This window comes from Citrus clementina, unplaced genomic scaffold (genome assembly GCF_000493195.1).
Source record: "Citrus clementina cultivar Clemenules unplaced genomic scaffold, Citrus_clementina_v1.0 scaffold_9, whole genome shotgun sequence".
NCBI lineage: Eukaryota > Viridiplantae > Streptophyta > Magnoliopsida > Sapindales > Rutaceae > Citrus > Citrus x clementina.
This window is the reverse complement of record NW_006261964.1, coordinates 13,552,878-13,572,713: the sequence shown is the minus strand read 5'-3', so window position 1 is coordinate 13,572,713 and position 19,836 is coordinate 13,552,878. Positions and strand designations below refer to the sequence as shown.

Below are 19,836 nucleotides of genomic sequence, written 5' to 3'. Positions count from 1 at the left end.
GTGTACACATACACTCAGTGGTTGACACTTCGAACCCCCGGTATTCTTATCGATACTCTGGCTTTCAAGACCAATGCTTTCAACTGCTCAGACATCCATCCCCTTTGCGCTTTGCCCGGCCTATCTATCGATGCGCCGGTGGGGAGGGGTTTATCTATGTGGTTCACCATGCTTGCCTGCGTCACCATGCTTGCCTGCGTCTATTGGCGGACTCTATTGCTTGCCGGTTAGACCTCAAACTTCTACATAACAAAGCTGCAACATATTGCTTATTTAACAGTCGCAGAGGAAATAGAGATCAATATCCTCGTAATTGATAAAGATCAAAGTCCTTGTGGTTCATGTAAATTAAAAAGAAAGCCAGTGAATAAGCTCACTCTGAAAACCGTACACAGTTGCCATAAGCAATGTTCAAACCGTAAATTGTAGCCGCAAGCAACAGAAAACAAGGCCATTTTTTCAGTCAAATCACCGCACGATCATCGGTGGTTACACCATGTTTGCGAGTTAATCATCACTTAAAACCAAAACTCAATCAAATTGGGAGATACGCAAGGCAGACGCTAATATGCCCATCTTCACAGAAGTATCAAGAACGTTCCTCTATCAGGGCAACAAAAGTTCGCAAAAATAAAAGAACAAACCATAATTTGGATTTAAGCAGACAAATAGTCATATAGAGAAGTGAAAATAGGAAAAGAAAAAAATATTCAGCAACATCAACACCTTGTTTAAGCCGTTCAGGATAACCGACAATGAAGAAGAATCGCTTCTGTAAAAATAAATAAATAAATGAAAAATGTAGGAGTAGAGGATAGGACTAACCACAGAGAGGAAACAAAATTAAGCTGAAGAAGCAGACTAGCATTATGTTTCAATATTTTATGACTTGAAATTAAATGGTACAACTAAAAGCATGCGACAAAATAATAATTTCTGAATTTCATAAAATTTATTTATTCATTTTTTTTTAGCATATATTATTAACTATGTGATATTTGTCAATATGAGAAGATTCAAATCATAGGTTCTTTATAAATAAAAGATTGTTCACAACTGTTAATGAAATTGGCATTTTATTATGTAAGACTGCAACTTTTCTACTTCTATTGTGAATTGATTTTTTCTTGATCACTTAAGTGGAGACTTTGAGTAGAATGGTTAATGTGTATATATGATTTAAATACTGAACTAGACCATAGTGAACTATAATCTAATTTAATAAATGTCATTGATCATAATTCACATAAGCTTTAATAAGCTTAATCGACTTTAATCCCGAGTTAATAATGAACTTGCATTCATGTATTATGTCTTTTGAGTTATCACGGAGTGAGATCTATATAAACAGTTAGAACCTCAATAGCTTGGAAATGTAATTTCATAGATTGTTGGAAAATATACTTATACGACAGAATCTATACTAATGATGCTTATCTAAGGTAGCGTTTACTTTTTGGATTGGAGTGGAAATCCTGAGGAGTGGGAATCCTAGGATTGAGAGTGTGGAGTGGGAGTGAGAGTATGTTGTTTACTTACACTGGAATAGAAGTATGGAATGGAGATCAGAATCCAATTTATGTGTTTACTTTGTCTTGGATTGGGAGTAAATAGTTTCAAATTATAATTTTATCCTTATGTAAAGAATTAGAGTTTTTAATTACAAAGTTAATAAAAAATATATTTAATGAATAAACATTTATTTTATTATATTTGTAAATTTATAATAATTATTAATATTCTTAATTATGAACATCACAATTTTTTTTAATTTTAATTATATAAATTAAAAATTGTTGATAAGGGCAATATAAATGAAATATTTTTACTATTAACATAGTATGAAATTAATATTTTCTTAGAATAAACTATTTATTAGTATTAATCATTAATATTAAATAAATATAATACTATTATTTTTAAATAAATATAATAATATTATATTTTCAAATAAAGATTGTATATGCAAATATTATTAATTCTCTATTAATATAATAATATTATTTTAAGTAAATTAAACTTAGAATCAAACCCAATTATTATTTAGTTAAATATAATAATATTATTTAAATATTTATTAAATATAGTTATAGTAAATTTAATAAAAAGAAGGGTAAATATAAAATGAAACATTATTTTATTTTATATAATTATATTAAATTTATTAATATAATATTATTTAGTACAAAATTAATATTTTCTTAGAATAAACTATTTATTATTATTAATTATTAATATTAAATAAATATAGTACTATTATTTTTAAAATAAATATAATATTATTATATTATTAAATAAAGATAGCACATATTTATTAATTCGCTATTAATATAATAATATTATTTTTAAGTAATTTTAACTTATAATCAATGTAAATTATTATTTAGTTAAATATAATAATAATATTTAAATAAATATAATTATAAATTATTTTATTTTATTAAATTAAATTAAAACAAATGGTAGAAAAGGGAGAGGTGGGAGTGGATTTCCACTCCCACCTCTCCCCATGGGAGTCCCACTCCCACTCCCCACTCCAAAAATGAATGGGGCCCACGGAGTGGGATTCCCAATCTCTCTCTATTTTGTTGAAGTAATCACTGGAGTGGGAGGAATCCATACTCCTCACTTCCACTCTAGAAAGTAAACACTGGCTAAGTTATTTGTAGTACTTGATGATTTAAATCTATGGCTACAGTTTATTCAGTAAATTGTTTATTGACTAATAATATTTATTTGTAATTTATTTACAAATATAGATATATTGAAAGTGATCATAAAAGCAAATAGTGACTTAAGGGTTTATGTAAGTACAGAAACACATTTATTATAGGTTTAGCTTTAATGATGAGCATAAGTGGTAATTATTGGTCTAAGATCAAGACTAAATTTACCAAAAAGAGTTTTAATTAATTGGGCTTTTATTTAATTGCATGGGTTACTAGTATATAAGTTTAGGCTTTTAATGGAAAGAGATTTATATAAAAGAGATTTTCTTGAAAAAGAAAAATACAATCTATTGTTTCCATTACCTACACAATAATTAGGATTCTTTATATCTCTACACGTGTAAGAGAGACGATTGAGGATAGCAAAGAAGACTACAAACATATTTTGCAGATCCCAACAATAGTGGTGGAAAAGATTACATCTTCTTCTTCGGTTCTTCAACAAAAAAATCAAGATTTTTCTCTAACCCTATGCATGCATAAAAAATCGAGAAAAGTTCTTACCTTCCGTTGATTTCATAAAAAGAAAAATTGTTTTTCTAGATCTGATTTTCTAACAACAACAAATGTTAATTGCATATATTGCAATGTATCCTTCACTACACAATTCGAGCAAAGCCCTAAATCCAAGAATATCCATTTGTTGTGGGAATCAATTCTGTCCAAGAGAAAATGGATGCCTTAGAAAAACATTGGCTTGTCAATAGGAATCAAGCCTACTAAGTATTTAGGCCTTTCTTTAGGAAGCAATCTTAGATCTTCAAGTCTTTGGGCCCCGATGGTGGACAAAATCAAAATTAGAATTAGATGATGGAAAAATGCCCTTCTTTCTTAAGGTCGCACGCTTACTTTAATCCACTATTATGTATTGTCAGCTCTTCCTATCTTCTTCCTTTCATTGTTCAAAATTCCTAGTGAGTGATGCAGCTAATGGAATACAAAGGCTGATGAGGGATTTTATTGGAAGGTTTTGAGTAGCTCATTAAATGGGATGTAGTTTTCAAGATCCTAGTTCAAAGAAGGGTTAGGAATTGTTGTAAACAAAACAAAAACAAAACAGTGAGATAACAAATTACTCAGTAGGTAAACAACGAAAAACAGCTACTAAAAAAATCAAATGAGAAATAGTAAGCTAAACAGAAGAGGGAGGAAACAGAAACAGTAAAATAAAATGAAGCCCGAGGCCTGCACAAGACAGTTTCCTTAAAACAGATTTACCGCCTCTTGTAGTGCTTAAGGTCTGCTGGTATCTGTTTCCCAGGATACAACGGGCACAAATTTCTGATCAAGCACAAGATGGAAATTCTGGCGAACAACAACAACGAACTCGATCAGAAAAAATAAACGAAGAAGGAGGAAAGAAAAATAACAAGTGCTCTTAGTGCTGATTTCAAAGTGTGTAAAAACGGAAGAGGAGGTGCCTTTTTATAGCCATGTGAGGATGTAACAGTAGCTCTGTATTGAATTTCTGAATTCAATTTATGTTATTAAATTGCTGTAACAGCCATTGAATTTAAACAATTCAATTCAAAAATTGAATTACATAACAGCAAGAAATAATTGTAAAGCTGTTACAACTTTGTTTGAATTCAAAAACGTGTGAAACTGTTACACAAAAAATTCAAAAGGAAATAAAAAACGTGCCAAGCTTGCATGGATGATTTTGGGCTGATATTCACGTACGCAGGACGTGCGGGTGCACACGAGTTCAACTAAATCGGTCTTGGATTTGCACCCCACCCCTGCGCACGCACGTGTGGAGAGAGCCTCTATCCTTATAATTCTTACTCATGCATGGTTAAGTGTTTATATTTAAACACTAATTCTTAGGCTTCTTTTTCCCATGTGGGATAAACCTCATTTTCTTTCAAATTTCCAACTTCAAGGGTGAACTTTGAGAGACAATTTCTCATTCACCCAAGCATCATTTTGAGAAAATAAGATTATACTATTGAAGTATCAATGGAGTAGAATCCGAACCTCACAATATTTTTCACTTTCGTTAAGTGAGACCCACTCAAAATGTGCCCTCAAAATAGCATGTTATGCTATTTTTTTCAACAATTGTATATGTGGAGAAGAAACATACATCTCTTTTAGCTAAGTGACTGTAGAGATTTCCTCTTGAAAAAAGATACTCTATGTCATTCGGTGATTAGAAGTAAATATGGCCTTCACTCAAATGGGACTCTGATGTGGTTGACACCAGAAGTCTTAGAAGTCCTTGGAAAGCAATCTCAAAAGAATAGCCCTTTTTTCTTCAATCTCAAAAGAATATCCCTTTTTTCTTTCTCACATTAAAGAAAGTGTAGGGAATGGTAAGAATATTCGATTTGAGGAGGATAACTGGTTAGGGGATTGTTCTTTTTATGAGTATTTCCCTCGCCTGCATAGGCTTTGTCCTAAAGAAATGTTTCTATCAATTTATATACATCTTCCTCCTCTTTGTTGAATTAGCAAATTTTCAACTTCAAAAGAAACTTTAGCGATAGAGAGATTCATTGTTATGCTTCTCTGTTGGAGTTATTAGACAATGTCGAGAACAATGAAGTGAAGAAAGACAAAAGATTGTGGACTTTAGGGACGTTAGGACATTATTCTTGCAAGAAACTAGGAAAACCTAAAAGGTTAATTAGAAACATCCTAAGCAATGCACAATCCCAATTATTCTTCAAAATTTTGTAAATATATTTGATTCTAAAAAAATGGGATTGCCACTTTCCCCCCTACAGTATATAACATATACTATTTACCCCCTACTGTTTTTATAATGGCCAAAAACTCCTCTGACAACATAAGTTTACAATATTACCCTTAGTTTTAATTACTCTTTTATTTATATTTATTTTAAATTAAATAAATTACATGAATAGAAACTAAATAAAAAAATTAAGTATTAAAAACAAGAAATATATATTTTGATACGAGCAAAAAAATTAATAATAAAATTTTTTTTCTTGTAATTATTTATTTTGTGAACATTTTCTTATAATAAACATTTTGTAATATTTTAAAATTAAATGTAAAAAGTATAGGTAAAATATTTTATTATTTATCTTATAATAAATTTTTATTTGTCATTCAAATTTTCTTATAATAAGTTTTTTTTATCATTTTATAATAACTTTCTTATATATTTATTATAAGAAAATTTTCACAAAATAAATAAGTACAAGAAAAAATTTTATTATTAATTTTTTTCTCATATCAAAACATATATTTTTTGTTTTTAATGCTTAATTTTTTATTTAGTTTCTATTCATGTGATTTATTTAATTTATAATAAATGAAAATAAAAAAGTAGTTGAAAATAAGGGTAATATTGTAAACTTATGCTGTCATGGGAGTTTTTGGCTATTATAAAAATAATAGGGGGAAAAATGGTATATATTGATTACTGTAGGGGGGAAATTGGCAATCTCCCTCTAAAAAAATATAAACTCTGTTTATGATGATAACAAAAATCATAGCAGCTAAGGACCAGAGAACTTAATAATAATCAAACAGCAAAGGAAAAGCTCACAATATTATCACCCTCGACATTGATGTTCTCAAACTGCAAACTCTCAGCAGACTGAAGGACAATATCGAACATTAGAATAGGCTTACCAAGTGAGATATAGTAAATGAAAAGTTACAAAATAAGTATTGTTGTAAAGTCACACTCAAACCCCACTTGTTGATTATTCCATAGCCGGCACTAGTCTCTGCAAAATTAAGGAAATGACCCGAAAGTCATGTCCCTACAAACTTAAAACAACAATAACTCAACAAAATATAATAATACAGGAAAAATCTAGCCAATTGACTGGTCATAGCATTTCAAAGCAAAACTTGAAAGTGGTAAGTGGCAAATCAAATCCAAAAAATCGACAGCAAACTATACACATTCTTAATTTTGAAGAGTTCTAAAAAAAAATAAAATTCACCAACGTGAAACTGCAACTACCCAATGAAGGACCATAGTATACTTTGAATAGGCATCAATTAAAGTAAGATACATAGAAGATAAATATCTTATTAGGCACCCCCAAGTTGGGTGACACTTAGCCCCTACACTACTCAAGATTCAAGAATAAAGAGAGTAAAAACAATTACAAAAGAAAAAAATATAGAAAGTCCAGTAAGATAAAAGGCAATAGAAAAAAGAGGAGCAATTTATAAATTGATCAGAGAGGGAAAAAAGAAAGAAAGCCAATAGAAAAGGAATAAGCAATTCATACAGAAATGCACGCAGGACTAACCACGGTAGTAATATTACTTCTAGGAAATTGCACTAAGTAAATGCCAAAAGTATGGCTCAATATTTCACATGCCAAGAATACGATATAATAGTGAGTGATAACCTTTTCAATAACTAACTTAAAAAATAGGAAAATTATCATTCATATACCCTATATTTACTCTATTATCAAAAATACTATAACACTTTGAGGGTGTATCAATCGTCCACCCTTAGTTGACAAAATGTATCAGTCGACCACCAAACCGTTAGTTGCCGTTTGAAAGTTAACGGGGTTACAGTGAATTGACGATTTTACCCTTAAAAATTATCACTTGTACACCCTTAAATTCTCTTTTTATTACTTGTATGCCCTTAAATCATCACTTGTATCATATGAAAAGACCAAATTACCCTTCTGACGTCATCATACTTAAATGGCAACTAACGGTTTGGTGGTCAACTGATACAGTTTGTCAACTTAGGGTGGACGATTGATACACCCTCAAAGTATTGTAATATTTTTGATAATGGAGTAAACTAAAGGTATAAAAATGATAATTTCCCTAAAAAATAAAACAAAATTTTAGTTAGAAAGTTTATAAGAGGGATGTCATGAGGTTAGAAGTGAGGAAGAAGGAGAATCAAGTTCTTCACTATCAACTACCGTTTTCGTTGGCCTTTTATGGATGTCTATTCAGAATAGACAAATCGAGAATCAAAACATAAAATTGAAGGTTATTTAAACACAAAAATTTAAATTTATCAATTTTGATAATATAAGGTTTATTACTTTTGAATTTACCGTAGATATAGGGTTTTTAGAATTTATAGTTGAGGATGTTATTTTAGGATGATAAAGATGGTCATCTTGTTTTGGATAACTTCTATTAGGTTGCTAGTTATAATTAGAATTATTTGAATCCTATAACATAGATTGCTCAACTTCTAGGCTTTTTTGGTTCAAAAGTCAAGAATTTACACAATTGGCTAGGCTTTTTCAAAGTACTATATTACACTAATAACAAAATGTGTATTTCTTTCTAAGATAACACCTATATTAGAAACAAAAATAAATTGAGTTGATTGTTTCAAAGGTTAAGGTGTCGACACTCTCCCAAATGAAAGTAATTAAGAATATCCAAGAGTATCTTAGTAAGAATAAAAAAAAATGGAGATGTTCAAGGAATCTTGCTTTGGACATCTTATCCATATCCAACATTTGCAATTCTCTGGTATCATTACAAAGAGCCTTGTTCTTAGAGAGGTGCATTTGAAAAATTTGTACACGGTTTAAGGTAGAGAACAAGGTGTGTATATTCTTTATGGAAGAGTTTGGACTAGTTAGCGGTTTGAATTATAAACCTATCTATGAATCCAACATAGACAATGTAGGTAGCGACGATAGTGCTAGATTGTATAAGGAGTTAACTAATGGTCTTGAGAGATGCACCACCTTTAAATTAGAGGACATGTTCATGAATTTCACATCAACTGATGATAGAAAATTGTAAAGCTTGTTATATTGTACTTTGTAGAGGTTGTTCTCCCTAGAAGGATGCGAGAACCAAGTGCAAGCTGAACATGTGTGACACACGGACAATTATAAGGATTTTAATAGTTATCCTTGGGGTTGTATTTGTTCATGAAGACTTTAGACATTTTGAAGAAAGTTTTAGTAGATCGTATGAGAATACACAAGAACAAAATTACAGAAGACCTCATTTATAAGAACGAGGTGTATTCCTTGTTAGAATTCTAATGACATTTCAGGTAATCAATTTTTTTAAAAAAAACTTTGTAATTTAACTAAATACCAAATTATTTTTCCTAACAATTCATTATTATGTTAACCATATAAATATGGACTTTCAAGTGCTGTAGCAGATGCTGTAACAACGGTACTGTAATTGAAAAAATAGTTAATGCCATTAAGTGCGTTTATTCACTCAACTACTCTATTTCCATTGGTTATATCCTTGTGTTTGATGTGAGAATTTTCTTTATTGTGTTTTATTTATTTCATTTTTATTTTAATTAGTTTGTTAGTTTCATAAATTGTCCTATTTAGAACAAAACTGCACTGTTAAGATTGTTGTAGCAAATCTAATAACATCAATCCCTGTAGAGACGATTTGAATACCCATCAGTATATTACTTGTTGTGTAAACTTGCACATTGACATCCATAGCATTAGAAATTGCACACTAAGTTTTTAGCGCCGTTGTCGGGGATTGATTGTTCATTGTGATTTGTGAAATTAATCTTAAACGATGCTAATTTTTAATTTTAATTTTAATTTGTTTATTTTGTTGATAGGTAACCCTTGCATGCACAAATATAAACATGTTGAATTTCAGTTTGAGCCAAAAATTGAAAGAACTGCAAGTAGATTAAGAAAAGAGTAAAGAAATTTAAAAGCTACTGTAGCAATAGATGATTTGCAAGATATGAGGAATTTGAACCCCCAAGGAGAAATACAACCAGTAAATGCACAAGGAGGTAAAGAAGGTCAGAATGGGCAGATAATTTATCGGCAACCAGGGAATAACAACATTATTCATATGGCAGATGATAGAGACAGAGCCATTAGAGATTATGTAGTGTTGACTCCTCAAGCTATAAACCTTGGCATAGTTAGACCTGAAGTGCAAGCTGATAATTTGGAGGTTAAACTAGTGATGTTTTAGATGCTTCAAACAGTGGGATAATTCAATGGGCTGCCATCTAAAATTCTCATCTACACCTTAAAGTTGTTTTTAGAAGTAAGTAATGCTTTTAAGATTGCTGGAGCATCACATGAATCATTGAGACTCAGACTTTTCCCGTTTTCTTTAAGAGATCGAGCAAGAGCATGGTTGAATTTCTTACTACCTGACTCCATCACTATATGTAATGACTTGGCTGACAAATTTTTGATGAAATACTTCCCACCGACCAAAAATACAAAAGTGATGAACGAGATCACATCTTTGCATCAACTTAAAGATGAGAGTTTGTATGATGAATGAGAAAGATTTAAGGAGTTACTCAGGAGATGTCGTCATCATGGTATTCCTTCTTGCATACAGTTGAAAACATTTTATAATGTACTCAACCCAAGCACTAGTAATGGGGCCTTACTATCTAAGTCTTACAATAAGACTTATGAAATTTTGGAAACGATAGCCAACAATAACTATCAATGGCCATCAACCAGACAAGCTGCAGTAAGAGGAACAACAAGAGTCTATAATATAGACGCCTTAACAACAATGTCAATCCAAGTAACATTATTAACAAACATGGTGAAAACTATGACTACTGCTTTAGTAACTGTTAACAAAGTTGCTGAAGCATCCTGCGTTTATTGTGGAAATGAACACTTATTGACAATTGTCCTAGAAATCCAACCTCGATCAACTATGTGGGCAAATTCAACAGACAGAACCAGCACAATCCATAATCAAACATTTACAACCATGGATGAAGACAACACCTAAACTTTTCATAGACCAATTAGAACCAAAATGCTGCAGCATCTAGTAAACAAAACAGACCTGCTCAACCACCTGGATTTCACCAGCAAAATCAAGGGCAAAGAAACGCTAACAATGATCAACTCAGTTTTCTCGTAGATTTGCTTAAGGAATACATTGTGAAAATGAAGCAGGTGTTCAGAGCCAAGTTAAGAATCTTGGAGAATCAGATTGGATAGCTGGCTACAGTATTGAGTAACAGACTTCAGGGCAGTTTACCCAGCAATGCAGAGGATCCGAAAAGAGAAGGAAAAGAGCATTGTAAGGTGATTAACTTAAAATCTAGAAAAGATGTTCATATTCCTATAGGTGTACCAAAAAAAAGAAGTATAACCCACTCCAATCCAAGAAGAAACTCACGTTGAAGAGGAACCACAACAACCCAATTTTCAGCCCACTGATATGAACAACCAAGCTACGACATTAGCATAAAATAATGATCCATCAATTGTGGAAGAAGACATTGCAGTACCAGGCACATCAGTCCATAACATGACTAAAGAGAAGCAACCTGTGCAACATGCTGCAGCACAACAGCACCCACTACCCTTCTCACAAAGATTTCATAAGCAAAAGCAAGACAAGCAATTAAGCAAGTTTCTAGAAGTGTTGAAGCAGCTACATATCAACATTCCTTTTGTAGAAGCTCTCGAACAAATGCCAAATTATTAGAAGTTCTTGAAAGATATTTTTGTAAGGAAAATGAGGCTTGAAGAGTTTGAAACAATTACTCTAACACAAGAACGTAGCCATATGCTTCAGAACAAAATACCTCAGAAGTTGAAGGATCCAGAGAGCTTCACAAGTCCATGCTCTATTGGAACTAAATACAGTGGTAAGACACTTTATAATATGGGGGCTAGCATTAATCTTATACATTTATCGGTGTTTAAGCATTTGGGAGTTGGAGAAGTGAGGCCAACAATAATGACTTTACAATTAAATTATCTATCATTTAAAATGACAAATATTTAATTTGGCTTGAACTAAATTTTACTTTTAAAAAATTACTAGGAAGTCATATTAATTACAATTTTTTTGGAGGTAATTATTAATATTATTATTAGTTTAGCTGGAATTTTTTTTTTGCACCAAATATTCTTTTGAGTTTTGATGGGAATGAATTTTACATTATATTATATAGATAGAATTAGGTAATATATATTATATGATAAAAAGAAGTAAAGTTGGCCAACAAGCATAAACAATTATCATTAAGATTCAAGTAAGATCATGATGCATTCATCTCACCTTACAATGTATCAGTTAAAAGAATATAATTATGATCATTGATCATAACTTCTGAACCCAGCAATTAATCCAAAAGCACAAAAAAGTAGCAATTGATATAGTTCCTTGAATCAATCTAACTACCAATTAATCAACAACATCAATGCCTAGAATCATGTCTTGCAACTCAATCAACACTAGCAAATGATGTCCAGCAGCTCAGTGAACCCAGAAATCCAAGGAAAGATTAGCAAAACTTGCAAAAATAAAAAAAATGATAAGTACTTCTATGACTTAATACTCCTACAACTTAATTATATCACAACTTCAAAAACTCACTCATCATAATTTATGAAACTCAATCATTTCTAAGTCTTAACAAAAGTATGTAAAAGAATTAATAGAAAATAAAACGTTCATGAAACCTTGTGAAACTTGATCAATGCTATAAGTTAATAACTCATTGACACACCAGCATCCTTCCAAACTAAATTATGTAAAAAGTATACAAATTTTGAAACTAGTAACAAATGAAAGACCAGCAACTTGATTAAGTAAAAGGCTAAGCTATTTTATGATTAACCTTTATCTCTATTCAACTTTCAAATACAATTTTCAGTATATAGTGCTAAAGTGATAAGCTATTTTTCCAAAGAGCGTATAATGGCTTATCTCATTACTACGGAAAAATAAAATTAAAAAAAAGCTTTCACAAGAAAAATTCAATTAAGGTTTCTGCACTTTTTATCTCTTGTATTTTCAAACAAATGAAACCCACACCTGATTATAACTATAAGACCCACTCATCTCAATCAGCCCACTTGATGGGTACTTAACTCTTCACTTTTAATTAGATAAAAAAATTACAAAAAAATAATTTTATCTTAAATTTCAATCAAAACAAGACAAATAATAATTCACTTTACTTTCAAATCACTTACTTATTCACAAAAACTCCTAGAAATTCCATGATAAAAAATTTTCAAAAACGAGCTCAGGCTCCTTTAGTGATAAAGTATTGCAAAGAACCTCAAAAATAATAGTTTGAGCATACTAGTCTTTAGAATCTTGTGTAATATCAGCAAGAATTACTCTAGGAGGACATTAAGACTCGTTGCTAGTAGCATCAAGGACCTGAAATGAAAATATATGTGCTGAGTCAAATGTATACAAAATCCACATAGAAATTACTCAATCAAATGTAATTAAAAAAAGGGGAGGATAAAACTTAGAAAGGATAAAGCCATTGAAGTGTAAGTTTCAAAATTTGACATATACCAAAAGCAATAGCACCTCCTTGTAATTTTAAAAGTTTTAGATTGTCTAATTAATGATGTGTAGCATTATTTTAGATGCTGCTTTCAAGAGAAATATGAGCAAAACATTTTATAAAATTAATTAAAGTAAAACAAAATGTTCTTAAGTCTTTTTATTGAAGCAAATCAATCGAGCATTTAAATCATTTCCCCATTTGACACCCAAATATTTCTTGAGGTTTAAATATTTGCATTTATGAAGCAATGAAAGTTTGTAGATAACTACTAAAAAATCTAAAAAATATATATATAGATGGTTCAATATATCTAAATACTAATATTTGGTTAAAAAAATAGTTAGGTTCATAGGAAAGTTGCGTATCTTAATACTTTATTGAAATTAAAAAATAGATTTAAGAAACCATGCTCAATAATAAGCAAAATCATGTAATCATGCATATTTGTGAGGCAATTATAAATTAACAAATGAAAATCAACAACCATTGAAATGAATAGGGGACAAAAGAGTAATTTTGCCTAACCTAGGGTTTACCTTACCGTGACTGCAAAATTAAACAAGTGTAGTGAAGCAATCTCAAACTCAATGGTAGATGTGGTGATACGTAAACTAGGCCGACTGTGGTGGATCGAGGATGATGGCCTATCTGGTTATGGTGACTATTCGCTGAAATTGGACAATACTGCAACAACTCAACAACTTAATGCATATTTTTGCCTGCAACTAGCTAGCTCAGATACTTAACTATGCAATAGTAATAACAATATTAACACTAGCTTGATGTTATAACAAAAACAAATGAAAAAAAATTGTAAAAAAAAAAATACACAGTCAAGAATCAGAACTTGATGCAAGTAATGATCATGTCACCTTGGCATACTTAGTGTAATGCCCCAAGCATGTCAGCAAAGCCTTGGTGTGTCACTAACCTTGAAGGTTCTAAACCATGGAGGCTCTCTACACTCATGTAGTGCATGTGGTAGCTTGTAGATAATTTCATGTAATTAATGAATTAGATGGTAGTGGAGATAGTTCTTGGCCACCATCTAAACATTTTCTTGTACTCTATAAATAGGAGGGGCCTCATTTGGCCAACATAGATAAAAAACCCAGCAGACACACATCCCATAAAGCATTGTAAGCTTTCCTTTGAGCAGTAGAACTCTTTCCTCCCATCTTGAGCGAGTTTGAGTCAGTACTCTTTCTTACTTTCAAATCCAGCAACATTTTGAGTGAGCTAGGCTGACTTAGGGCCAAAAGAGTAGGATTTGGCACCTAATGCTGCATGATTCAGCGAGGGAACAAGGGGGTCGTGACATTAGGCACATATACACAAATAAACAACTACATGTATATATTGATTAAATCATTTTGAAAAGCGTGGAACAAATAAATGTTTTATCATTTAACATACCAAGAAAAACTAAACCCAAGTCAGATCAATACCAAACGAAACACCTTAATAATATAAAAAGAAATAGCAAAACACACAAATAATTTTTAAATAAGGCAGATTTTCATGGTCTAGGTGATGTCATTAAACTACCTGAAGTCGGATAGCTTGACAAATTACAATGCACCAACCTTGCATAGGGTTCTTTAAGTTCGATGAATTTTACTAGCATAACTTTATTATACCTTCATTTTTGTAATAAGGTTTTTTAATTATATTTTCTTTTGAAGAATCTTCAGTAATTATTAAAAGAAGAACAACACAACACATAAATGCCTCTTATTAGCTATCAAGTTTCAACTTGTTAATAAGATAATTGATTAATAATCGAATTGCCATCCTCCTATCTCTAAAAATATATATGAGAATCCAGTTAATCTAGAAATTAATGAAAAAATCAATTTAAAAGACGAAAGGAGAAAGAAGATCAGGATGGGGAATGAAACAAAATTGATTAACTACTTCATTATTAAGTACCTATAGTATTTGAGGCAAGAACAATTCTTTAATTATCTCTAGGCATTGAAAGAGAAAAGACAAAGAGAGATTATTTTCATTAATAATATGTAATTAATTAATTTGAAAAATGCTAGCTTTGAATTTCAAATGATATTTGTTAAATTCTGAACAAAGGAAGGTCTCTTCAAGATTGAATTAAACCAAGAAAATAGAAACTGAACGAAACCAGAACCAAGAGCAAGCAAGAACTTAAAGAAAAGAAAGAAAAATAACAAGATCATATAATGTGGTTCGACAACAAGATGTCTACATTCACGGTTGAAATCAGCTCTGCTTTGAAACTTTATTAAAAAGAGATGAGTTACAGGAGATTCTTGAGATTACAGAGATTATATCTTCCCTACTGAGATTTTTCTATCTCTCTCACTAAGACTCTCAAAATCAGTCACTAAGCTCTTTTATTTACCGGGTAATTTTTAAAAATCTCCCATGAGGTTTGGGTTTGTTGCAAGTAGATGGCGAGAATCTATTTATTTGTAAAAAACCCCCTACCATCAGTTAATTTTAACATTGACCGTTAGTTGACTGTGCAAAGACAATATTGCCCTTAACAATAGTTTGTAGACTGACATAACTAAAAAAAAAAACTAAAATTGTTGGCGCGAAAAGCACAAACCCTATTTTTTGACAATTTTATCCTTGTCAATTCCAAAGATTTACAATATCATAGGTAAAGATTATGACTATTTCATTTTCAAGTTTTTAATTTTATCTTTCTTGTAGGAACTTTAAGGAAATATCAATAATTTAAAGAGGATTTTTTAAGTTTTTAATTTTATCTTTTTTGTAGGAACTTTAAGAAAATATCAATAATTTAAAGAGGGTAAAATAGCCAACAATTTTGGTTTTTTTTTAGTTATTTCCATGTACAAACTATTGTTAAGGGTAATATTGTCTTTGCACAGTCAACTAACGGTCAATGTTAAAATTAACTGACGGTAGGGAGTTTTTTATAAATAAACAAATTCTCGCCATCTACTTACAACAAGCCCAACCCTCAGGGGAGATTTTTAAAAATTACCCTTTATCTACCAGCTTGAATTCCTCTTATATCTTAAAGAATAAAAGGAATGGGTTGTTATACACAACAACGACTTTAACAGAAGATGGTCCCACTAATGCCAGCCCAGCACGCTACCTCATTCACCCTTAACAAAATATAACTACTTTAGGCTTCACAATATTGTAACGAAATTAATAAAAAGCAGAAAATGAAATTTGTACGTACTTACTGATTCTGGGAAGCTAGTAGCATAAACGAAATGCTCGAATGGGTTCTCCTTCGTTGATAAGTGATTTGGTTTATGAAATCAGAACTTGGGCCAGCTTTTGTTTATAGTAGCACAATCATAAAAAGGCACAACCTTGGATCGTAATTCCAATTTTTTTTTAAAAAAAAAGAGCTTAAAACAAATTTAGCTTCATCTTTTACTTACGTTTTTCCTTCTTCTTCTTCAATTGATTGGATTGAGCTTCTACAATCGGGTTTTATTAAACCTAAGGTTTCAATTAGAAAAGCACCAGACTTAGGGTTTCAAACTCGCCTTGTTTTTCTTTAATCAAACAATTTCAATGAGAGCTTGGGACTCATGGCTTCTTCTTGTTATTATTCTTCTACAAATTAAGAGTTTCAATGAGGATTGTTTCAGTTAAATGAAGGCTTGAACGAAAGCAACAATAAGGGTTTCATCTTTCAATGAAACAACAAAGTGAGTGTTTGAGTGAGTGAGGGTATGGTCTTGATATACCATGAACTTGCTCGGCTTCGTCGACGGCGGATTTGAGGATAAGGGTTAGAGTTCTACGTAGTGTTAGAGAGGATTTGTCTGTGAAAGGAGGATTTGTTGATTTGTGCAACACTTACTAAAGTTTTGGTTCTGCTGATATCTTTAGGTTTTATAAAACTAATGTTGTTTAGTATAAACAACATTTTTGTTTTAGTCATTTTTTTAAAATTATTTAAATATTTAATAAAAAACTATTACAGCTAATTTAAAAGGCACCATTTTAGAACTATATAAATCCACATAATACAAATATGATTTATACCTATCATTTGTTATGTCTTTAAGTTATAAGTCACGAATATACGATAAATTCATGACATATGTATATATGTCACGTATGTATCATATTTTAATGATAGATTCGTGATATAACAAGATAAGTCATAAAATTTCTGTCATTATTTAGCATTCTTTTAGTAGCGATATTATTTTAGTCCACTCAATAATTATTATTTTAAACAAATTAAATTTTCTTAATCTGATAACTATGTACTTACCATATCTTGCATCAATCTAATGTATCATTTTCGACTAAGCTGATGATTCAACATGTTAAAGGTTCTTTTCTCCTTATTAGTACAATTGACTTTCTAAATAATTTCAAAATATTAGGTGTTTATTAGTATATGTATGACAAATATTAACAAGTGATAAAACCTAAGTTGAAGATACTCACTTGAAAGGCATCAAATAAACGTTGATAGGCTAGCTTTATCCAAACACGTTTCTTGATTTGGGAATAATCAACTAGGGCTTTGTATAGTCTCTTCTGATCTCATGTAAATGACACGATGAACTTTCTTGTTAGCATGTAGTTGAAGTTAGAAAATGCATGCCTAATTGACTATAACAACTGCTTCTTACTTTTAGCATGAATAATGAAGCACTAACTGATACCAATATAATGAAGTGACAATAATTACATAAAAGACTAAAACAATTACCAATAACTTTAAGATCACATAGCATACAATATCATATTTGTTTATGTTTGATTCATAAAATAACAAAATGTATAGTATTTTTCATTTTTTCCCCTAAATTTTTATTTTTTAGTATGAACTTTAAGACAAATACAATAGAATATAGACATGTACCTGCATAGATTCACATAAATACTCCTCTGTCTCAACTGGAACTTTGTGCCAATCAGGAAATAAACTTGAAATTGAAGTACAAGCTAAGACTCCAAGATATAAAGCCAACTCAGTGGCTTTATCATAGGGGTGTCAAAAAAGCCCGCCCGGACCGGACCCGGCCAATCCGGTCCGGGCAAAACCCGGACCGCATGCATATAAAAACCGGATCCGGGTTTGAAATTCTCAAACCCGGACATTTCCGGTCCCGGGTCCGGATTCAACACAAAAAACCCAAAACCCGGACCGGACCTGGTTTTTTAATAAATTTAAAAAAAATAAATATATTATATATAAATATATAATTATGAATTTATGATATATTGGATCTTATTTAAATTTATTGTGTAATTATTGTGTTGTTGAATTTAATTTATTTATTTTATATATAGATTGAATGAGTTTAAGTTAGAAATTGGATAAATTTAGGTATTAAAAAGTAGATTGAAATAATTTTTATTTATCATTTGTGCAAAATTTGTATTGTTAATGTGTTATATATTTGTATTTGACTATTTTCTTTTTTAAAAATTTGAAATTGAATGAGTTTATTTGATTATTTTCTTTTTAAAAATTTGTATTGTTAGAGAAATTAAAAAAAAATTGAAGAAAAAAATTGAAAAAAAAATAAATTTATCACATACGGGTTTAAAAAGCCTGGATCAAAACCCGGACCCGGAAGGTGCCGGGCTCAAGCCCGGACCGCACCCGGAAAAACCGGGTTTTAACCCGGGTCCGAGTTTGCATTTCTCTCATCCAGTCCGGTCCCGGGCAACACCAAAACCCGGACCGGACCCGGATTTTGCCAAGCCTGCTTTATCACCAGCAGGAACTCTCCATATATTATATTGTACCATTATCTTACCTTTCCTCATTTTTAGCTTTTTGTACTACTTAGTACCTATATTCATGCTTATAGTCACATTACTACTCTCTTGAGCATTCATATCAGCACTTTCAGAAGCATCAACAACACCTTCTATACTTACCATTGCATTAGTAACATCTTCCATGCCTTCTTTGTCTTTTTCAAAGTAAGAACCCATAACATATAGGGGAAATTTAGGATTAGCGTCATCATCGAACAAATCATCATAATCATCATCCTCATAATTAATGCCATCATCATACAGATTATCCACAACAATAACTTGTCCTTTATCCATTTAAGTACACCTAAAATACATAAATAACATTGACTTAATAAAGATAAAATAATAGTTTAGAAATCCAATAAATAAAATAAAAAAAAAAGCCACAACACACGAAAGATGTTAAAGAAATTAACACATTCAATAGCTACAACATAACAATCATAATTTCCAAAGATTAATTGTAGTTAAATAATAAACAATAAGAAAACTCTCACTATCAACTCTGTAAAAGGGCACATTAGCTATTAATCCAAATTCCCTTACCAGAATTTCTTGCATATATTGTTTTTTCATCACCAGGAGATTCAATAACTCATTAATTTGTATTGTGCAAATTTTATTGTACTCGCAAGCGCACGAATCTATATTGTAGAATAGATTTTGTGGTGACGAGTGTTGATCCCGCGAAGAGGTATATTTAATTATGCGTATGGTTAATTTTCTAAGTGTAAATGTGAGTTGGTTGGAAGGGAATTGTTTTTATCTTAAGATTTGAGATAAAATGGTAGGAATAAATTAAAGATGAAACCAATGCAAATGAAACGCTTGAATCTTTAGATTCACACTCAACATTCATTATAGGCTTAATATTTCATTTTTAGTTCCAATTAATTCATGAGGGGGTATTTCCACTCCTCATAATCCTCACTTTAATAAATATGGTATCAAGCGCTCAGTATGCCAGAGGTAATGATCTTCTGCTATGTGTGGCGTTAAGAACACGCTGTGCCAGACGATAATAATCATTCTGTCGACAACGTGGCAAGACCATCCACTAAATTACTTAGATATACTCTCTATCGACAATGAGTC

The 19,836-nt window shown here is 31.0% G+C and overlaps 1 non-coding gene across 1 annotated transcript; it reads right to left on the bottom strand.

The window, feature by feature from the left end:
- Positions 1 to 9,899: 9,899 nt before the first annotated feature.
- Positions 9,900 to 10,006, bottom strand: LOC112101572. The gene has a single exon (XR_002907605.1). It is a non-coding gene; the product is annotated as a small nucleolar RNA R71 (small nucleolar RNA).
- Positions 10,007 to 19,836: the final 9,830 nt, after the last annotated feature.